This window comes from Schistocerca gregaria, chromosome 6 (genome assembly GCF_023897955.1).
Source record: "Schistocerca gregaria isolate iqSchGreg1 chromosome 6, iqSchGreg1.2, whole genome shotgun sequence".
NCBI lineage: Eukaryota > Metazoa > Arthropoda > Insecta > Orthoptera > Acrididae > Schistocerca > Schistocerca gregaria.
Window position 1 is genome coordinate 417,371,472 of NC_064925.1, and position 24,473 is coordinate 417,395,944.

General features: G+C 42.6%; 2 protein-coding genes across 2 annotated transcripts in view; one reads left to right on the top strand and one right to left on the bottom strand.

Moving 5' to 3' along the window:
* The window catches only part of LOC126277969 (mitochondrial basic amino acids transporter-like), a 241,652-nt gene that overhangs the window by 209,456 nt on the left and 7,723 nt on the right, over positions 1–24,473 (bottom strand). The window lies entirely within an intron of this gene.
* LOC126277968 (uncharacterized) overlaps positions 20,805–24,473 on the top strand; it is a 199,771-nt gene continuing 196,102 nt past the window's right edge. Inside the window, exon 1 of the mRNA XM_049977621.1 lies at positions 20,805–20,821. The gene's annotated coding sequence lies outside the window, so the exon portion shown is untranslated. The remainder of the gene's footprint in view (positions 20,822–24,473) is intronic.

Here is a 24,473-nt window from a genome sequence, read left to right on the forward strand (position 1 = left end):
TCTCCACTTCAACCAATGGCAACATCAGAATATGCGTCAGTGCTTTATTACTTTTATCACGTGTACATGCAATCCTTTTGTTCCAGTTTTTTAAACAACAACAAATGCCCATTTAATATACAGACAGCAGCTAACACACACACTCTCTCTCTCTCTCTCTCTCTCTCTCTCTCTCTCTCTCTCTCTCTCTCTGACATCCTCAATGTTTTATCTTTTATTTAGCTGAGAATATAAATGTATTACTGTGTATACGATCTTCCTCTGCAGAAACCTGTTTGATTTTCTAGCAGTACGTCTCTGGTTAATATCTGAATGTATTTTATACGCTGTTTTGAGCAAACGATATGCCTCTGTAATTTTCAAAGCTTTCACATGTTCCCCTTCCAAAAATGTTATGATAAGATTCTCTTCTTGTGACACTTTGTCGGACATTTATCTTTTCACTTTCGGCGATAGATGTTTAATTACTTTAATATTCATTTCGTTGCTTTCTAAAGCTTTCCTATTTCTCACTGGCAGTTAATACAGTTATCACCAAAGTTTCTCATAAGTGAGATGAGAACTGCCCAGTCACTGATCAAACATGATGTGATTATGTAGTGGAAACGGCGGACGCAGTATGTGTATTTGCTGAGCAAACAACAGCATCGTAGTTGTGACAAATCGTACTTCAAATATGGCCCCTGATAATGGGCTGCACCGGACGCCATGGACGAAACTGCCAAGTGTAGGCTGAACCAACTCGTTGTGCAGATCACTCTAAATCATTAAAGAACTGTCAGAGGTGGAATGCGTAACATTTCGTGAGACAAACACCTTCCTGTAGAAAGTAAGAATAGCAACAACTCACTATTAATCATGCTGTTTGGTGAAACATAGCACTGTCACCAGGTTCGAATATACAGACCTAGCGAGGTGGCGGCATGTAGCACATTGGACGCGTATTCGGGATGACGATGGTACGAGGATTGACTGAAAAGTAACGCCTCCACCTTCGTCGCAACTCTTCAACAGCTGGCAGTTTTGGTATGCGGCAGGTGCTGGCTTCTTCCGGAGCCCCTTCTCTAAAGCACCAGTTGGTGGGAAGCCTTAGCATTGGACGGTTGTGTTGTTACAGTGTAAAGTATGGAACCCTGCGCAGACGGTCGTTCAATGCGATTTAAGCAACGTGCAGTCATTGAATTCTTGACAGCAGAAGGTGTCACCACAAAGGAGGTTCATCAGAGAATGAAAGCAGTTTATGGTAATTGTGTTGATGTGAGTACTGTGCGTCGTTGGGCGAGTATGTTTAAAGATGTTGAGGCGGGAACAACTGACCTGAGTGACAAACAAAGAGTTGGACGGCCTGTGACAGCAACCACCGAGTTTCACAAGCAAAATGTTGACAGATTGATTCAGGACGATCGTCGTATCACTCAGAGAGAAACTTCAAGCACAATCAGCATTTCACAACAACGTGTGGGTCACATTATTGCTTTGCTTGGTTATCGGAACATCTGTGCACGATGGGTATCCCGGATACTGACTCATGAAATGAAAGCGCACAGACTTGAAATTTGCCAGGAACTCGTCTCGCGTTACGAGAATGAAGGTGACACCTTTTTGCCATTCAATTGTGACAGTGGACAAAACATGGGTACACCATTATGACCCGGTGACGACACGTCAGTCTATGGAGTGTCGGCACAAAAAGAAAGAAAGACAAGACGCAGCCCTCAGCTGGAAAAATCATGGCCACAGTGTTCTGGGATGCAGATGGTGTTATCCACGTTGATTTCCTTGATCGTGGAACAACAATAAATTGAGAGCGTTACATCACAATGCTGCGAACTCTGAAACGACGGCTAACAAGGGTCCGAAAAGAAAAGGGAAATGTTTTCCTGCAACATGACAATGCCAAACCACACACTTCACGTGCCACCACAGCAGAACTTCAGAGACTGAATTAACCACCGTACAGCATCCTCCATACAGTCCAGATTTAGCACCATCTGACTTCCATCTGTTCCCGACAGTGAAAGACGAACTGTGGGGACATCATTATGCTGCTGATGAAGTCGTTAAGAGAACTATGGGACTGTGGTTGCGGAAACAGAGTGTCGACTTCTTCTGTGACGGCTTCAGAAAAGTTGTTCATCGTTGGCAGAAATGTATCCAATTGGCTGGTAATTATGTGGAAATGTGAATATTGGTAATTAAAGATCACGTTCTAAGTATTATTTCTGCGTTTGATTTATTAATATATTGCCATGCAACCCCAATTAACGAAGGTGGAGGCATTACTTTTCATTCAACCCTCGTACATATCTGCGTCCGGCCATCCCGATTTAGGTTTATCGTGATATCCCTGAATTGCTCTAGGCAAATACCAGAATGGTTCCTTTGAAAGAGTACGGCCGATTTCTATCCCCGTCCTTGCAACAATCTGAGCATGTACTCCATCTCTAATGACCTTCATGTCGAAGGGACGTCAAACCCTAATATTTCTTTCTTCGAACCTAGCGGCGCATTTGAGTGCTATTCATATTTGCTTATAGAGCAAGCCATATTAAGCCGTCTGTTCCCAACTATGGTGAAAGTTTCTTAGCGTTGGTGGGCTACAGCAAGGACCGATATTAGGAGAAAGATTATTTTATGGTTTATTTTACAGAATTACCGGCTTAGAATGTTGCAAGTTACTCCTAACATCCTGTGTTCTTATTACGTGACATGCATCTGCTTCTTATTACTAGAAACCTTGAACAAGTTTCCGAATTTGAAGTCACTCTATGTAGAGCACACGCCTCAATACTTGGGTCACGTGGACGCTTACGCTCAAATATGATAACGCAGAAACCGAACAGTTACAAAGAATGTCACGTTTTCACAAAATAACATAAATATCTCCAGTTCAGCTAGTTGAATTTTGAGGCTTGTTTGGGCACTTATAGAGGTAAAATATCCCTGAGCGCGTCATGGGCGGTGTGTAGGGTTCGTCTGATAGTATGGCTGGTACTTTGAGACCTCCAGACCTACCTGTTTTCTGTCAGGGTTATTCCCCGGATCGTGCCAGATTTAAGGAGCTAGGGGCTCACCTCATTATACGCGGTAAGCCGAAGAAGTCTGGGAAGACTAAGAATAAATGGGCACTGAAACAGCCACAAATGGTTCAAATGCTGTAAGCACTATGGGACTTAACATCTGAAGTCATCAGTCTCCCAGAACTTAGAACTACTTAAACCGAACTAACCTAAAGACGTCACACACATCCATGCCCAAGGCAGGATTCGAACCTGCGACCGTAGCGGTCGTGCTGTTCCAGACTGAAGCGCCTAGAACCGATAATTGAAATTTTGTGCCAGAAAGCCAGGTAGCTTGGTTATCTCGAGCAGGCGTCTCAACCATTAGGCAAACCGAACTCGCTTCCAGGCCTGACTGGATCTTCTATTGTCACAACATATCCATTACATTGTGGGATCAGCACAGCTAGACGGTTTGTAAGGATACCATTTCATAACTTTGCATCTTCATAGATTTCATCCTCTTCGCGCCATTCACTTAATTTCGAGCTATTTATTTTATTCCTTTAAGTAACAACACTTGGAACAACCTACGGAATTCCACTATTTCCATGCACACAATTGGATGAAGTGATCCAGCGACAAATAGCACGGACGCAGTGAGGTGCTTCTCATATCAGTGGCCAACCTTTAGAAATGCGGGTGACGATTAACATCGAGTCACCTGGACTGCCTCCCGCTGTGGCGGCAGTCCCACGAATCAGGGAAAAGGCGCCGCCAGTCACCTCCCAAGTCGAGGAAGAGACTTTTAGGAGGAGAAGTTGTCCCTGTGCCTGCCGCTCCCAGATGAGCGCAGTGTGCAGCTCTTCCTTAAGAAGATCGTGGCATCCATTAAGGATGGGTCGTACCCATATCTTTTACGCCGCCAGACGTACCCAAACCTCCCCTTCCCCAGCGCCGGTGCAACCTCCGCCACACCCGTGGCCTGTTGCACGAGGTGGTGTCTCAGGAGGAGCTACGAGCGATGAACGCCCTCCCCATCTTCTCCCCCGACGAGTAGGACCATATCTACCAGGTCGCCGAGAAGTGGCTGAAGGAGGAGTGGCGCTCCGGCAGAAGACAACCTGCCCCAGAGGACGCAGCCACCATCGCCTACTTCGAAAATCTTCGAAAGTAGCCTGAGGACCATCCAAACCAGAGGCCATCGTTACCACCATTGCCTACCATGGAGGAACAGCAGCTACGCTGCTTAGACTCCTGCCCCATCGGACTCGATGTTCAGTCCGTGATTTAAGTGAGTGAGTGAGTGAGTGAGATCAGTGACCATCAAAAAGTTTTCGTTCGAAGTCCGTACAGTCCACAATCGGTATGCCACTCAGCCAAAATCGCCGTGAGCGCTGAGGCAACCATCACACCAACGCACTAGGTTGAAGATACCCATACGTAAAACACCATGTCTTGCTGAGTGAGCAAGTCTATAACTTCCTGCTGCACAGGAATCGTTGGTCCTTCAACGCCTATTTTAAGGGACAGAAAGCGTGATGGTCACATGGGGAGGGATCAGGACCATAGGGCGGGTGCACGAGTGTCTCCTACTTGAGTCCGTAATGGATGAGGCTGGCCTCCCAGATCAGCCGACGTCTTGTGTCGGATCCTGACCATCACGAACTTGGTGCACCATTCCACAGTGGTGGTTTTCGACAGACATGCTGCCCCCATACACATTCTTCATTCTCCGATGGACGCCTACCAGTGTTTGTCTTTCGACAGCCAAGAAAAGAAAACAAAAACGATGATCCTTTCTGGACGCATTTGGTAAACAAAGTCGCCGGAGTTCATGTTTCCGCATTTATCACACGCGCGATGGAAAGACACGAGTGCCACACTGATACTTCGCCTTTATGCCAGTGTTTATAGACCCGCACTGGAGTCACTCCATGTTGCTGCAGCAACGCCCGCAAACGGAAACGTTTTGATCGACCCTTATAATTAGTTTCTATTTTCCATGGATCCAGCAAACCATGGGCTACATTCATTTCACAAGACTTCGTGCAAACGTGACATCATTTTGTCGTCACGTAGTAAGGAAGACCGCAGGAATAACTATCGACTTTCGTTGGTGTTCGATGTGAGGTGGTCGGGTAAACACAAAATTGGATTTCGTAGTTGAAAATTTTTGTATCAGAACTTGCGTGTTATGGAAGTATGCCGTTTCCAGGCAATATAACAGTGAAGATTTATAAAATGGCTCTGAGCACTATGAGACTTAACTTCTCAGGTCATCAGTCAACTAGAACTCAGAAATAATTAAACCTAACTAACCTAAGGACATCACACACACCCATGCCCGAGGGAGGATTCGAACCTGCCACCGTAGCGGTCGCTCGGTTCCAGACTGTAGCGCCTCGAACCGCACAGCCACAACCGCCGGCAATTTATAAAAACCACATCGTTATTGGTACGATTTGTTACAAATAAACGTCACATACTGACATATCGTGGTTACAGCTTTCATGACGTCTAAGTTACACCACAAATTCCGGAAGTCCTCAAGTTAATTGTGGTGCAGTGGTGATAACCGGGGAGTTACGAAGTGAAAAGTGGTTGGTCCGCGTCCTTCCTTCTTCATTAATTTAATAGAAGTACGTTTTTTAATATCCGATATTATGTACAGGTACACTGAGGTGACTAAAGCCATGGAATACCTCCTAATGTCATGTCGGGCCTCCTTTTGCCCGGCATAGTGAGGTATCTTGACGTGGTGCGGACTCAACAAGTCGCCGGAAGTCTCTTGCAGAAATATTGAGCCATACTGTCTCTATAGCTATTCATAATTTCGGAAATGTTGCCGGTGCAGGATTTTGTCCACGAACTGACCTCTCAGTTATGTCCCACAAATGTTCAATGAGATTATAGTCAGACGATCTGGCTTGCCAAACCATTCTCTCAAATTGTCTAAAATATTCTTCAGATCAATTGAAAACAAACGTAGTCCTGTGACATGGTGCATTGACATCCATAGAAAATCCATCGTTATTTGGGAACATGAAGTCCATCAATCACTGCGAATGGTCTCCAAGTAGCCGAACATCCAGAGTACTCAGAACATTCCACGTAAACACAGCACACACCATTATGGAACCACCACCAGCTAGTACAGTGCATTATTTACAACTTGGTTCTTGGGGTCTACACCGCATTCGAGCCCTACCATCAGCTCTTACCAACTGAAATCTGGACTCATCTGACCAGGCCACTGTTTTCCAGTGTTCTATGGTCCAATAGATCTGGTCACTAGAGCAGGAGAGGCGCTGCTGGCGATATGCCGATAGCAGAGGCACTTGTGTCGGTTTTCTGTTGCCGTCGCGCCGGTCACTGTGACCGAGCGGTTCTAGGTGCTTCAGCCCGGAACCGCGCTGCTGCTTTGGTTGCATGTTCGAATCCTACCTCAGGCATGGATGTGTATGATGTCCTTAGGTTAGTTAGGTTTAAGTAGTTCTAAGTCTAGGAGACTTATGACCTCAGATGTTAAGTCCCAAAGTGCTTAAAGCCATTTTATTTATTTATTTTTTTCTGCCGTGGCCCATTAACGCCACATTTTACCGCACTGTCCCAACGGATACGTTCTTCGTACGTCTCACATTGTTTTCTGCTGTTATTTCTGACAGTGTTGTTTGTCTGTTAGCATTAACTACTCTATGCAAACGCCGCTGCTCTCGCTCGTTAAGTGAAGGCCGAAGGCCACTGCATTGTCCGTGGTGAGAGGTAATGTCTGAAATTTGGTATTCTCGACACATTCTTGACAGTGTGGATATCAGAAAATTAAATTTCCTAACGATTTTCCAAATGGAATGTCCTAGGTGTCTAGCTCAGTCTACCATTCCGCTTTGAAAGTCTATTAATACCTGTCGTGCGGCCATAATAACCTTGGAAACGTCTTCACACGAGTCACCTGATTATAAATGAGACCTCCGCCAGTGCACTGCCCTTTTATACCTTGTGTCGTACGACATTATCGTCCCCCATCTATGTGCGTATCGCTATCTCATGACATTTGTCATCACAGTGTAAAAGTGCTCTTTCTCTCCCTGCTCATCTCTCCCCTGTGTTCCCTGTCTCCCTTTCTCTCTCTCCCTCTCTCTCTCTCTCTCCCTCTTTCTCTCTACTTCTGACTCTCCTTCTCTCTCTTCCTCTCTCTCTCTCCCTCTCTCTTCCTCTCTCGCTCTTTTTCCATCCCTCTCCCTCCCTCCTCCCCCCCCCCCTCTCTCTCTCATTGCGACAAAATATTAAAAACACTTTGAGACAAACTACTACTCAGAATAAAAAACATTCAAAAGACTGACATATTTGCAAAATAATTAAAAGGTAAGTTAGTATCAGCCATCTATAAAGTCTTCTTCTTTTGTGTGTGCCTTTGTCCTGCTAGACCACAGAGTCGGCATGGTTAGTAGCGGATTTGGCGTTCAAGGGGTGGCCGAATGCCTTTCCTTACACCACCCTCGAATGATGATGACGATGAAATAATGAAGGCAACACAAACACCCAGTCCCCGGGAAAAAAAAAAATCTCCAACCCGTTCGAGAATCGAACCCAGGACCCCGTGATCCAGAGGCAGCAACGCTATCCATTAGACCACGAGCTGCGGGCACAGCTATCCATAAAGTATAAAAGAAAATTTACGAGCTAATTAGTTTGGGACATTTCTTTACCAAACAAGAATGTCTTTAACTAAAGACCATCTTTAACCTCCAGTATAACGTTTTTCGCCATTTTATCTCAATCAGTTTTACCAGTACCGACGCGTTTTCGAGAGATCGTCAGTCTGCTGGTGTTACGAAACGACATTTATTCGTAGGTCATAAGAAAAATGAGCCGCTGCTTTAATTTGTGTGCTAGAATGGCTAATCACCCTCTAATTGCAGACTAACTCCTAAAATTAGTTTTCAGAGTTTCTAATTAAGATACCTTAATCAGCACTGTTCAATATATACGTTATTAGATTCAGTGCTGACTGACTTCAGCTTGTCTGTTTACTTGTAAATCGGCAAGACGTCTGACCTTTGGGGTTTAGGAAAGAATATTAGGAAAAAAATTAGCACAACTTTTTTAGTGAATTTCGGAACTGATTAATGCAAACTGTCCAATCTCTCCCTTAGCCACAGCCCACTCCACATGAAAGCAGAACTTTACACATTTATAAACAACATAACTTTGGGATTAATGTGCCCTGCAGTAAAGGAAAATCTTTAAGTGCAGTTCGTTCCGCTTGAGAAGAACGTTATTATTTTGAAAGTCATGTTCGTCTCACGTGTTGTGAACCAGACGATCATGAGAAACGATAGACGGTTCTTCCCGTCTTCGATACGGCATGTGACGTCAAAATGAAATGAGTGTTACTTCAAATCACGTGAAACAAATGCTGGAATGATTCCCCGGACCTTATTGTCCTTGCTTTCTCCTCGTTTTGTCGATAAGACCAAAAATAAGTAGGCCGTACTTCAACTATCAATGCTGTAAATGAAACTTTAGACAGATGAACAGACCACACATGACGTCGCTATTTTATTGAAATCAACATCTCGATCAGCTGACGACAGGCGGCAACCATTTTCAGAGAAGGTTTCCTTATTACAGTGGCGAAATCTTCAGCGTTTGGCTGCACTGAAGATATGTGAGTGGAAGTAATATACCGTAGCATAGGTAAAGTAGCAATTTTAAAAACACAAGATAATTGCGAACCTATTTTGACAGAAGTAACAGTTTGGTGCTAAGAAGTAAAGTCATTACCGAATGGATGCGATTGGTCTTCTTTTTGAGAGCACTTATTTGTATCTAAATAACACGAATTGATTGACAAGGGACATTATACGTAAAAATACGTTGTTCCTTAAGATCTATAAATCGATGAATGAGGAAGGGTTGGAGACGACAAATTGTTAATACTTAGCGCACTACAAATGTTTTTATACAACTAATGATTTCTAATTTATTATGCTTCTTATGTTAGTATTGTTTATGTATCTGTACTGGGTTAAGCAAAACGCATAAACGCTTGTATTGCCATTCTGTTCACAAGTATTGTTGAAAAATCATCAGAAAACTAAAGGCTCCTGCCAAATTGACATTTTAACTCCTACACCTACGAAAGCAGTAAGCTCAATGACTCACACTGCAACAATTACAGGCCGTAATTATGTCACGTAAGGTCGAAGTTGGTTTCAAATCTTAATACTGCAGAGATACGGAAGTGGGTGGGCTCCTATATCTATCTATTTCTATGGTCTAAGGAATAAATCACGAAAATGGGAACAAACTGAACAGGAACGTCCTGCAGTGTTGTAACAGTACATAATACTCTTTCAATAAACCTGGCAGTCAGGTTTGTCCATCCAATATAATATTAGCAGAATCTGTTGCTTTTTCCTGTCAGAACAGAGAAAATTTTCCACGCTATAAAATTCAGTACAGACTGGAACGCTCAGTCTAGAAAAGAATTATCGCCGACCGTGGAACACTGCATAATGATCATTCTTTATCCACACATTACATAGACATCTTTCATTGCCAAATTATTCTTGCACTTTTGTAATGCCTTTTATGAAATACTTACATGTAGTGACATGTTATTACATCAGCCGAAGTACGAAATCCCTAGTTCACGTTGCTGAAGACCTTGACGAACAGTGGCTTGCTGTCATTCTAACCCTTGAACAAACGCCGAACGAAGAAGTATATAAAACCGTAGCATAATTAATCACAAAACTGATCAGGATACATCCAGCAAGGTGGGCGTATGTCCACTGAAAATGAAGACGCCCATTTTAAAACTATTTCTTTCCAAAGATGAATAAATGCTGCCTAGTTAACACATGAACGACGATGTGCATTACCAGGTCGATCTGGCGGCAGCTATTAAGTTTTCCTTATACAAACGGCCGTGTCATATTGCTGCATCTGTCATACGCGATATCCCCAAAATCTAATTTCTTGTGGTCACAGCGGATCTGCATTGTGATCCCATATAAGTGTGCGAGCTATGTAATTCTTTCACAGAAACGCATCTGTACAAATAATTGTGGGGAATATATTAGAATGTTGTTATGATTTTGCGTTCGTTTTTGTGTTAGATATCACGATTTAAATTGATGTTTTAACAGAATGATTCACGATTTAAAGTGATGTTTTAACATAATAATTGTAAACTTTGGAGTCATTTCCGGGCTCAGTTGGCTTTAATGATGAACCAAATACGGCAATTCCGAAGCATATTCTGAATTTGTGGTAGTGGTGATCATCGTTTTTACATACTACTCTATAAATGGCGTGTTGTGTTGCAATAATGGGATGTTTAGATTGTTAAATAGTCTGTGAGCGAGTATTGGAGCATAGTCCTCTCGCTTTTTGAGATTATTTGTAAAATAGCTTAATACTTGAAAAATCTATTTACAAAACACAGTCACGTATCCCCTTTGGTGTGTAAGTGGATAGTGTAAGAGCATGGTTGTGTGCGTGCATAAATCTGCAGAGAAATTTCATCACCAAACTCCGAAACTGATCAGCGGAATATTGACGTAAATGCTTCTAAACTGCTTCACGCATTATAACGTATTGCATAAAAATTTATGTGTGTAGCTAAAAAGTCTTCCGGAAGATGAAGCAGTTGATGTAAATCCCACATGATAACCAACAAACAGTAAGCTTACATCTATATACCGGCTTACGCCACCCACTGCCCACACCTGCATAAATATGAGGGGAGGCGCGAACAGTAACAGTAACAGTAAAGATCTAGTAATAATAACACTCTTGTGTTAGTAAGCTGCACGAATAATGTGAACAAAGACGCGATATTTTTTTAACTGCGTCTTCTGGCATCTTACACGATACAGAGAATTTAAGACAGTAGTTGTCTCATCAAAGCCTTTTAGTGTTTGTAATATCCTGGGTTTACAGCATGAGGAAGAATATCATGTCACCTTTTCCTCTAATAAAGCAGCTTCCCTGTAGTTTTCTCGATGTCCATTCGGACATGTTCAAAGCAAAAAAGGATCCTTAAAAATCGAAACAAGTGCGCCATTTTAAGTAGCCAGAGACGTTAAACTGTGTATCATGACGATCTTAAACTTGTTTCAATAATAGAATAAGCTGAAAAATGGATGACGATGATTCCCTTCGAGTGCAGTTCTAGCATTTGCCGGTGATCAAATGCATAAATAAATATCCGACTCACATTTTTAATCTGCCAGAATCTGTGAATAAACAGTACATACAACTTTTTAAACAACCAGAATGTAATCTAAATAACATGTGGGCGTCGCAATATGAACAACCTTTGCAAGGTGACGTTTATAGAGAAGCAAGCTTAGAGTTGTAACGTATTAAAAAGGAAGATGTACCAACAAAGTAAGTTGGAAGAAACGAAAAAGAGCACCCATGCTTGTAGAAGTGACTTAACAGTTTTAGAGCGCAATATTCCTTCGAGTTGGAGGGCATTAATGTCAGGAAAAACGTGACTGTCTCAGCGAGCAGAAAAATATAAAAACAAAGATAATTCAGCGGTCAAAGGTCAAGGAGCAGTGGCATCTGGTTCATCTGGAAGCAAACAGTAAGTGTGCAGCTTTCAACATTAGTCTGCATGGTTTGTTGCTTTCAGTAAATTATTTCCGTGGGAAATTGCATGAAGCGATGCACATTATGTCTCAAGTGACACATGACATCTTCATTTCTCACCACTTAATTCTAAGTTCCTCATTATAGGAAAGAATAAGCAAGCATTTATTCTTATATCCATCTCTTCTTACACATCATACTAGTATTTCATTTTCATAAGTTTACCACTTGTGTTTGACGAGATTAATAATACATTCCAGTAAAACGGAGACAGACTCTTCAGATTGTTCATTATTGTTTGGTATAACTGAATGAATAAAAATAAATTACCTTTGAAATGTATCTAGGTATTTTTAACATCCTGATCCAGCTGTTATAATTATAGATAGTAGAGACTAATAGACGATGCTGGAAGACATGCTTGTTGCAACCCATAGGGAGAACTACAAAAATAGTGAATAGAGACACCTCAAACTCAATTGGAACCACTTTTCTGTTGATAGGGAATCCAATGCTTAATGTCTACGCCATCTCGAAAACTACTGCAAATGTATCACAGTAGTGCAAAAAAAGACCACTTTCTGGCCTGTTCAGTTGATACGCAATAGCGATTAGCGAACAGCAAATACAAACTTTAAATATATTGTTTTCTTTCACGGAATAATTACTTCATTTTTAGAAAGTCTCGCACAGCTATTTGTGTTTTGATGGAAACTGAAAAAGATGTTCTTGCATACCATCTCAAAATCAATTTACTTTTCTCATTGGTTTCCGTAATTAAACGATACATTTCCGTTTCCTCACTTCTTTCCTAGCAAGAGGATCATGTTTTGTTGCTTGTATTTCGTAGATAGGTGACTTCTGTTTGATTAAAAATACAGCCTTATATTCCAGTTGGCTAATATTTCAATCACCCCCAAATGCATAGTCATGTACATTATACTAAAATTCATATGGCCGTGACCGGTCTTTTCACTAGAAAATATTTCAATCACCCCCAAATTCATAGTCATGTACATTATATTAAAATTCATATGGCCCTGACCAGTAGTTTCATTGGACAATGGCAACATAGGAAACGAAAAGAACCATGCATAACTTTTGATAATTATATCTTTTCCTAGAAATACAAGCGATAAATCCATTAAAGGTGAACTATTATTGCACTTATTTACGACTATTAAAAAAGGCGAAAACGCATTCCTTGCCATCTGCAAGAAAATGAGCCCCTATTAGAACAATGGGCCATTGTATTTCACGTGTAACCATATGTCAATACCGTTCTGAGTCCCTAGAAGCGGATGAATCAGCCTACGAAGTGACTATTTGTTGGACCTGTGCACCGGAGATGAGAGTCGAACGTGGACCTGTGCCAGTCGCTGGCAGTGCGTTAGCAGCTGGGTTACCCGAATACGCCTCACAGACCGATACAAAGCTCCAGTCTGAACTCGCCACTAGTTCGTCTCAAAATGTTAACTTCTCATAAATGTGAAAATGCCATACAAAAATCAAAACTTGTTCTCTCAAGCTACATAGTATCCATGGATATAGTTTGCACGTACGAAAGTCGTTGAAATCACTTTATTCTTTTTTAGGTTATATTTCGAAGAATAAAATGTGATGGAGAATACTTTCAGGAAGAAAATGAACATAAATTTAAGTAAAGTATCCAAATTGTTTTCTTAATATTAATGTCATCCATATTATTTGTTGTAGTCATAGACAACAGTAATACTGAGCGCATCACTAACCTACTTGATAAAATAGAAAACAGTAATATAAGTTCACCGGGCAAAAAATTAATCATCTCACATGGATTAATCGTTGAGCCTTTACAGATGGTGAAGCGATCGAATTACGTGCTCAACCGCGTGTGCACTGCCTCTACGTGAGCATAAGGCTTTAGCGATCAGTGACAGACTTATGTTTAAAGCGGGCATTGTACGTAAACATGGATAAATGTAAGCACGTGACAGAGGCGAAGGGGAAATCGTGTTTAGCTGTACCTCTGGCCTCGCGGTGCGATAAAGTTGCTGGAATTTTTGGTGTTTCACGCGGACTTTTGAACGTGTCCATAAACAGTGGTTTAACGGACGAAACAAGACATAAGGCACTTATGGTCGGACAAAGATCCTGACTGAGAGGGACTGGAGAAACGTTTCTCTGCTTGTGAATCAAAATTGCTTCCAGACCCGACAGAAACTGCTGCAGGCAGTAAATGAAGGTCCGCCCATCCCAACCTGTTGGCGAGAGAACATTGCGACGGGAACTGTGTTCAGTGAACGAATCGGGGTGCCATTTCATTTCATATCAGGGCCTCTTTGGTTGTCATCCACGGCACCCTTACAGCATAGTGGTAAGACGACGACATTATACGCCCCCTGGGTTTACATTTCAGCAAGATAATGTCCACCTGCACTTGGCGAAAGTTTCTACTGCTTGTCTTCGTACATGTAAAACCCTACCTTGGCCAGCAAGGTCGCCGGATCTCTTCCCAGTTGAGAATGTTGGTGGACCATGGACACTGCTCTCTAAGCAGCTCGGGATTTTGTCAATTTGACAGGTGAACCTAATCGTTATTGAGTTGCTTAATTTGTGACACTTTGTCTTGAATAAATCATCCAGTTGTTCTGCCTATTTCCGTGGCATTCACATAGTTCCCTAGTGGAAGGAATTGCTATTCATTACTCTTGAGTACATCTGAAATTGTGTTCAGGGTCGTATGCGCGCCTTGTCCTGTGCTTTGGCCTATTGCCCTGACTTGGAGGCTGTTACCCAGTTAAAGATTACGAAGCTACCAGACACTTGCGTAATTATAACTTCCAGGATATGCAGCGAGAAAATGTCTGTCAGCCTTTATCTATCATTCTACAAGAATTTAGGGACATTATTTTGGCATGTTTGCTATTTATTCCTCCGTCCCCCTACCTAAGTTATCGTTTTTATTTGTTTTTTAGTTTTAAATATTTATTAAATTTTTCTTTATACACACATCAAAAAAAGTTTTGCATCACCTCAGTTCCGAGAGTTCCGGAGCCTGTACAGAAAATTGGAATATAGATCAACATAAACATCATTCCGCCCTTTTTATTGCTCATGAAAACCACACATTGCATGTTGTACCACCATACAGTGAAACCTTCAGAGGTGGTGAGCGCCAAATTGCTGTACACACAGGTACCTCTGATACCCAGTAGCACGTCCTCTTGCATTGATGCATGCCTATATTCGTAATGCCATTCTGTCCACAAGTTCTTCAAGACACTGTTGGTCCAGATTGTCCCACTCCTCAACGGGAATTAGATGTTGATCCCTCTGAGTGGGTCAGGTCGTTCATAAACAGCCCTTTTCGATGTATCCCAAGCATGTTCGATAGGGTTCATGTCTGGAGAACATGCTGGCCACTCTAGTCGAGCGATGTCGTTATCTTGAAAGAAGTCATTCACAAAATGTGCACTATGTGAGCGCGAATTGTCGTCCATGAAGACCAACGTCTCGCCAGAATGCTGCCCATATGGTTCACTATCGGTCGGAGGATGGCATTCACGTATCGTACAGCCGTTGCGGCGCCTTCCATGACCACCAGCGGCGTTCGTCGGCCCCACATAATGCCACCCCAAAACAGCAGGGAACCTCCACCTTGCTGCACTCGCTGGACAGTGTGTCTAAGTCGTTCAGCCTGACCGGGTTGCCTCCAAACACCTCTCCGACGATTGTCTGGTTGAAGGCATATGCGACACTCATCGGTGAAGAGAACGTGCTGTCAGTCCTGAGCGTTCCATGAGGCATGTTGTTGGGCTCATCTGTACCGCCCTGCATGGTGTCATGGTTGAAAAAATGGACCTCGCCATATATATTTGGAGTGAAGTTGGGCATCATGCAGCCTATTGCGCACAGTTTGAGTTGTAACACGACGTCCTGTGGAGCGAAAAACATTATTCAACATAGTGGCGTTGCTTTCAGGGTTCCTCCGAGCCATAATCCGTAGTTAGCGGTCATCCTCTGCTGTAGTAGCCCTCGGGCGGCCTGAGCGAGGTATGTCATAGACAGTTCCTGTCTCTCTCTATCTCCTCCATGTCCGAACAACATCGCTTTGGTTCACTCCGAGACGCCTGGACACTTCCCTTGATGAGAGCCCTTTCTGTCATAAAGCTAACGGTATACTACGCATTCCACATAGCTAGCAACGGGTTCTACACAACGCTAGTGAATATTTTGAAGGACAGTAACAGGTGCAAACATGTAAATCTTTTGTATCGTTTCCCACTATATGACGAACATGTAAGCCAAATACAGCAGCAGAAATACACGAAAATTAAACTAATTGGAAATACGAGTGCAAGAGTGCACTAACACCCCGCCTTTTCCAGTAGCTAGTCGGCCGCGGTGGCCGAGCGGTTCTAGGCGCTTCAGTCTGGAACCGCGCGACCACTACGGTCGCAGGTTCAAATCCTGCCTCTGTTATGGATGTGTATGATGTCCTTAGGTTAGTTAGGTTTGAGTAGTTCTAAGTTCTAGGGGACTGGCGACCTCAGGTGTTAAGTCCCATAGTGTTCAGAGCCATTTCAACCATTTTTTCCAAGAGCTGCAATACTGATGTGTTTACATTGTCCTACAACAGGTGATGGCTGTGTAGAATAATACTCCTGTGGAACATGCCTCCGCGTCCCAGCTCACTAAATTGCTTGAGAAGGTGAGTGCACACTGTCTGAATACTTATGAAGCAAAGTAACTGTTACCGTGAATTTATTGTCGATATGAGAATTGGCAGTGGTTTGCGGCCTAATCAATCGAAGTGTGTGCCTGGAAGATTAATGGTGCATTTTGGAACCACTTGACTTGCAATATTTTATTTTTGTGTTTTTTTCTCTTGGACAGTAGATCAATACCAAACGTGAGATCTGATACTTGATGCTACCTATTTTTGTTTGCTACTAGTGTACCAGTAGGATGCCTCAGACCTCATCAAGAACAACACGGCACAGTGCTGCCCTCTTGCCAAGTACGCACTTTGTTTAGTCGAACTAAAAAAAAAATGGTTCAAATGGCTCTGAGCACTATGGGACTCAACTGCTGTGGTCATTAGTCCCCTAGAACTTAGAACTACTTAAACCTAACTAACCTAAGGACATCACACACATCCATGCCCGAGGCAGGATTCGAACCTGCGACCGTACCAGTCGCACGGTTCCGGACTGCGCGCCTAGAACCGCGAGACCACCGCGGCCGGCGAACAAAAAATGTCTTGGTCACCAAGCTACCTTATGTCGAAGCAGTTGATAATCATTCTGTCCACGGCCTCTCACTGAATAAGACTGTGGATGGTGACCCGTCATTCTGATCAGAACAATAACTTGGGTACTGTTCCGGAAGAACGCTAATGCGACGTCTGGTTTCTGTCCTTCGACTTTATTTCATTTCCCTAATCATTTGTAACTCCCCTCCCCCCTCCTCCCCCACCCCGTCACCCCGTCAGCATGCATACACACACACATACACACACACACACACACACACACACACACACACACACACACACACACACACAGGCAAGCGCGCGCGTGTGCGCATCTCTGCACATCCGAAACATCTAATGTCCCACATCTACCACATCATCAGCAATTCCGACGGACGAAACGAACAAATACTTCATTATCATATTTCCTCGTAGTATCCAATCATGACACTGTCTACTATCATGGAACAGGAGTAATCACTTGAGTTCACAAGAAAAGTAACCGTGGTACTTGAAATGCAAGCCTTATTGCTCCACAAAAAACTGTAGTTCTATCTCTTCGATGCCGGGGTTATTAGAGACGGAATACAAGCTCTGGGGATTGTTCAAGGATAGAAAAGGAAATCGGCCGTGCCATTCAAAGGAATCTTCTGACTTTACCGTTATCCGATTTAGAGAAATCACGGAAAACCGAAATATGGATGGCCGGACGGGGATTTGAACCGTCTAACTCCCGAATACGAGTCGGGTCCTACAATTACGTCACCTCATTCTATAAAGTCAAGTACAAAATACAATTGATTGTCTAACATCCGTTACTATGAGACGCTGGAGTTAGAAGCAACTTACAGTGATTCACTGTGTCTGACTTGTATTTTATTGATGATGTGAAGTTTCATGGGAAGTGACTTCTGTGATTCAGCAGCCACGCATAGCTTATGTAGGATCAACTCCCCCAGTTTGCCCGAGCTTTGATTATTTGGTTAAAATATATATTTACATAACCGACTTAGGAGACAGTCTGTACAGATCTCTTAGATTATTTGCAGATGATAATGTCATATACCACTAGTAACGTCGTCAAAAGATCAAAACCAAGTGTAAAATGATTCTGCAAGAAAAGTTGCTCTAAGTTTTGAAAAAAAAAATGTGAAGTAATCCACACGAGTATCAAAAGAAATCTGTTAAATTTCGGTTACACGATAAAACACACATGTTTAAACGTTGCCAATTCGACTAAATACCGAGAAATTACAATTATGATGAATTTAAACTGGAACGATCACGAAAATAATGTTGAGGGGAAGGCAAACCAAACACTACATTTTATTGGCAGAACTCTTAGACGATGCAACAGGTCTACTAAAGAGACTGCCTACACTACGCCCTGTGCTAGAGTACTGCTGTGCTACACGGTACTCTTATCAGGACATCGAAAAAGTTGAAAGACGAGGAGCTCATTTTTTTACTATCGCGAAGTAAGGATGATAGTGTCACGGACATGATTAGCGGGTGGGATGGCAATCATTAAAATAGAATTGTTTTTCGTTGCAGCGATATCTTATCACGAAATTTCAATCAACAAGTTTCTCCCCTGAATCTCAAATTATTTTACGGTCGCCAATCTACATACGGGGAAATGATCATCATAATAAAATAAGATAAACGAGAACAGAGAGTGATAAGCAATAACATCGCTTTCAGAAAAACTCTTTGAAGACCAGGAACATTATTTACAGAAATATGTCCCCTAACAGAAGCTGCTGTAAACTGATCATTACCATGCGAAAATGTATCATTAACATCCAAACTAAAATTCAAATTACATCCTACAAACTGATGGACCATCAAGTATAATAGAGCAACCACAGATTTAACAGGCATTTGATTTTTCTTATCACCAGATGTACTAGTCAACTCAGCATTGTCTGTTGACATGTACTGAATGTCTTGAACGCCGATGATATCTATTCGTGGAGACATGTTGGCGTTCAATGCATTTGCCTGTGCAGCAGTCCGATCCAGGCCACTCCAGAGACGTTTTTTTTTTCTTTTTTTCAATTTCCCATCCGGGGCTGGCTGGCAGCAGCATAGGCCCCAAAGACACGAATGCGCTCGCCTTATATACCAACACCGGACTTCAAAGATTCACGGCAAAGCGCAGCGCTTATCCTCCGGCCGTGTGTAGGACGTCTAGTATAAACAGCTGCCGGCCTAAGACGAGAAACGATAATCATAATAAAATGAAAGACATCAGAGCTCGCTCGGAGAAATTTAAGTGTTCGCTTTTCCTACGCACTGTTAGAAAGTGGAACGGGAGGGAAATAGACTGAAGGTGGTTAGAAGAACCCTCTGCCATGTACTTAAGTGTGAATTGCAAGGTAGTCATGTAGACGTACATATAAGAAATGAAAATGGATCTTAGCCGTCATGTGCTATTATGTTCAGTAAATAGAACGATTAAAGACCATCAGTTCAAAGCAGCTTCCATTGTTGTTTGTATAGAACCTTAATGATATTCCATTACCCAGAAATGGTTGCAACGTCCAGGAAGCTTACGACCTCTTACGAACTGCCTCCTTTCCTGCATAGATAGAACGCGCTTCGTTCCTTTCAAAGTCAATCAGCAGACGATGGATTTTTGAAATTGTCACTTAAGTTCCTTCCATATGATGACAGAACACTGCACAAATCAGCAGCTATTGTGGAATTTCATCGTCTATGCTTTAAGAACTTTTTCAGTGCCAATTATTCCTGACATTACCTAAAATTTCCAGAAAATGGCATGTTCTCGAAGCTAATTTTTATCAGTTTTAGTCATTGAGCAATATAATAAACAAATTTAACTTTCATGGTTAGTTAACACAATGGGAAATGAAAAAAATACAGTTTGCCTCTTAGTAACAGTTTAGTCAGAACCATATCCTAGACAGGTAATTCCGGAAGAGAACAAGATGAAATGCTATGTGATTTTACTAGTTGCGTGTCTTATACACATCAGTAATCAGCGACAGATGGAACGAATTGGAATCTTTATAGAGTGAATTTTGACCCCCTGTTTGTTATAACTGATTTCTTATTCCAGTCACAGCTATGAGATTCATAAATAATCATGACTGATTCAGGCTGTTAAAGTCCATCTTCAGTCGATATTAAAATGCTGATATTAAAATACTGGTATTCTGTCATAGACTTACCAATTAACGACGTCGAATGTGATTCATTGCAATGTAAGAAACTAACTGATTGTAAGACTTGAAGACGCTCTGAGGGCCTAAACTGTACATGATCACTTGCAGCTTAGACTGAAGTACGTAACAAGTTATAATTCATTAGCGTTGCAAAATCTCTAGAAAACAATCTGTGAACTTACATTACCTATTCGTATTTCGAGAAGGCTAACCAAGGTAAAACAAAGAAATGTTTGACAAGTTGCCATCACACAAACGCTAACCGCATCGTCTTGTTCTTTTTCAGATTACTTTGCCCGATATGTTTCAGGTTTGCCGTACGGGTGACGTGAAGTGTTTCTTTGAAGAGAAAGTAAATGGAAAGAAGCCTACTACGTCATTGGAAACCGAAACTGAATTTCATTATTTCGTTTACGGTAGTTTTACGATATCGCAGTTGTTATTTAAAAGCTGAGCGTTAGAGAGCCATTCAAAGCAGGACGACCTGCTTTATCACGTAAGGACTCCATTTTTTTGTCTCTCTTACTCTGTACCTTAATGCCGCTTTCTGCTAGGTAGGGGGTGCTGTACACAGCCTCAGCGGTAATTCCAAGGGAAAGTGACGGCTATCGCAACACCCTTCGTCTGCTGCCTTCGCAAACAACACGCTGCTGTGGCCTGTTTTCTTGTGTAATGGTGCGAGCTATATTTGGAGCGAGCCCCTTAAATACGGCGGAACGAAGTATCTGCAGTCACACACTCGACTCTGTGGTTCCTGCGTCACCTCTTCACCCGTAGTCCGACAGGTAATCTGGGAAGGGACTGCTGTTGTTTCTCACCATCTGACTTGAATGGTACTACTGTCGCCTATTGCTTCGGGGCCAGTGTTATTTGAAGCTCAAACCGCAAGATAAGCATCGTGATGGAATAGAATTCCATCCCAATATTGTTGTTACTGCGGTCGTACGCAGATTGATGTAGCTGTTCACAATAGTTTACCATGTGCAGCCCTCTTCATCTACGCATAACTACTGCAGTCTAGCATCCATTTAACGCAGCTAGCTCTTTATTCGCACGAAGTAATGGCCGCTATCGACAGGGGATCTCAAGTTGATTCCGTATTTCTAGATTTCCGGAAAGCTTTTGACATCGTTCCTCACAAGCGACTTCTAATCAAGCTGCGGACCTATGGGGTATCATCTCAGTTGTGCGACTGGATTCGTGATTTCCTGTCAGGAAGATCGCAGTTCGTAGTAATAGACGGCAAATCATCGAGTAAAACTGAAGTGATATCAGGTGTTCCCCAGGGAAGCGTCCTGGGACCTCTGCTGTTCCTGATCTATATAAATGACCTGGGTGACAATCTGAGCAGTTCTCTTAGATTGTTCGCAGATGATGCTGTAATTTACCGTCTAGTAAGGTCATCCGAAGACCAGTATCAGTTGCAAAGCGATTTAGAAAAGATTGCTGTATGGTGTGTCAGGTGGCAGTTGACGCTAAATAACGAAAAGTGTGAGATGATCCACATGAGTTCCAAAAGAAATCCGTTGGAATTCGATTACTCGATAAATAGTACAATTCTCAAGGCTGTCAATTCAACTAAGTACCTGGGTGTTAAAATTACGAACAACTTCAGTTAGAAGGACCACATAGATAATATTGTGGGGAAGGCGAGTCAAAGGTTGCGTTTCATTGGCAGGACACTTAGAAGATGCAACAAGTCCACTAAAGAGACAGCTTATACTACACTCGTTCGTCCTCTGTTAGAATATTGCTGCGCGGTGTGGGATCCTTACCAGGTGGGATTGACGGAGGACATCGAAAGGGTGCAAAAAAGGGCAGTTCGTTTTGTATTATCACGTAATAGGGGAGAGAGTGTGGCAGATATAATACACGAGTTGGGATGGAAGTCATTACAGCAAAGGCGTTTTTCGTCGCGGCGAGACCTTTTTACGAAATTTCAGTCACCAACTTTCTCTTCCGAATGCGAAAATATTTTGTTGAGCCCAACCTACATAGGTAGGAATGATCATCAAAATAAAATAAGAGAAATCAGAGCTCGAACAGAAAGGCTTAGGTGTTCGTTTTTTCCGCGCGCTGTTCGGGAGTGGAATAGTAGAGAGATAGTATGATTATGGTTCGATGAACCCTCTGCCAAGCACTTAATTGAATTGCAGAGTAGTCATGTAGATGTAGATGTAGTTCATGTATTCGAACCTCGATCTCTGCTCTACGATTTTTCACTCCCCATACTTTCTTCCATTACCAAATAAAATATTGCTATCAACCTTACGCATCTTCTAATAAAGTACTGTCATTACGCATTGTCCTCCTGCTTAGCTCGGTGGTAACGTGCTTGCTTCCCGTGCAAGCGGGCCCGGGTTCGATTCGCGGCCGGGTTGGTGATTTTCTCCGCTTGTGGGCTGGGTGTTGTGTTGTCCTTATCATCATTTCATCCTCATCACCGGTACGCAAGTCGCCCAATGTGGCGACGACTGATATAAGACCTGCACTGAGCGGCCGAACCTCCCTGGATGGGGCCTCCCGGCCAACAGTGCCACATGCTCATTTAATTTCATTATGCATTTTTCTCCTCAGATTCCGTCCCACTTCATTATTTATCATATATGTCCATATAAACCTCTGCATTACTCTATAACAACACTTTTTTTAAAAAAAAACTTTCTAATACTTAAACTTACATTCAGAGTTAAAGGGATCGGTCCCTTTCAGAGAGTCTTCTGTGGCTATCTTCGATATGTATTTTATACCCTCTTCGCGTCGGTAATATTCAGTTATTTTGGAGTCTCATTTTCTAAACTAACTCCCTCAGCTTCGCCTAATTTAATTCGACTACACTCCATTCTGTCTTAATTTATGTTCACCTTGCAGCCACTTTACCTCTTTCGGAGACACTATCCATTCCGCTCAACTGTTCTTCCAAAACCTTTGCCGTCGACAATGAAATTACAATACCGTAGGCAGATTATTCGATTTTTGTTTCTTCTCCCTGAACCACAATTCCTTTTCCAAATATCTCCTTGGTTCCCTCACCTGATTTTAAGTTCAAAATGAAAGTTAATCACGTGACCGAATGAATGTGCACTAAACGCGGAAATTCTTCAGTGAGTCTGCCACAAGACTTTACTGTTTCCGATTCGTGGACTATTATCCGATGCATGAATCTCACGAATGGCTGTAGTGAGTAACTGCGCAGTGTACTGATGTATTCCACAAAAGTCATGGAGTACCTTCTAATATCATGTCGGACCTCTCTTTGCCTAACGCAGTGCAGCAACTTGCCGTGGCATGGACTCAACAAATTACTGGAAGTCCGCTGCAGAAATGTTTACCAATGCTGCTTCTAAACCCATCCATTACTGCTGAAGCGTTGCCGGTGCCGGATTTTGTGCACGAACTGGCCTCTCGATTATGTCCCATAACTGTTCGATGGGATACAACTCGAGAGATCTGGGTGGCCAAACCATTCGCTCGAATTGTCCAGAAAGTTATTGAAACCAGTCGCCAATAATTGCGGCCCGGTGACATGGCCCACTGTCATTCATAAAAATTCTATCTTTATTTGGGAAAATGTAGTCCACGAATGGCTGCAAATGGTCTCCAAATAGGCGAATATGATCATTTCGAGTAAAATGATGTTAAGTTGGACCATAGGACGTAGCCCATTCCATGTAAACATATCCCACACCATATGGAGCCATCGCCAGCTTGCACAGTGCCTTGCTGACAAGTCTTCGTGGGGTCTGCGACACACTCGAATCCAACCATCAGCTCTTACCAACCGAAAAATGGATTCAACTGAGCAGGTCACGGCTTCCCAGAAACTAGGGTCCATCCGACATGACCACCAGCACAGGAGAGGCGTTGCAGGCGATTTGCTCTTAGCAAAGGCTCTCGCTTCGATCGTCTGCTGCCATAGCTCATTAACGCCAAATTTCGACGTACTGTCCTACCGGACACGTTCGTCGTTCGTGCCACATTGATTTATACGGTTATTTCAAGCGATTTCGCTTGTCTGTTAGCACTGACGACTCTATCCAAGCGGCGCTGCTCTCGGTTTTTAAGTGAAGGCCGTCGGCACTGCATTGTCCATGGTGAGAGGTAATGCCTGAAATTTGGTACTCTCGAGACACTATTGACAATATAGATCTCGGAATATTGGATTCCTAAGTCAGGTTACGATGAGGGAATTAGATTAGGAAATAAGACACTTAAAGTAGTAAAGGAGTTTTGTTATTTGGGGAGCAAAATAACTGATGATGGTCGAAGTAGAGAGGATATAAAATGTAGACTGAGAATGGCAAGGAAAGCGTTTGTGAATAAGAGAAATTTGTTAACATCGAGTATGGATTTAAGTGTCAGGAAGTCGTCTCTGAAAGTATTTGTATGGAGTGTAGCCATCGATGGAAGTGAAATATGGACGATAAATAGTTTGGA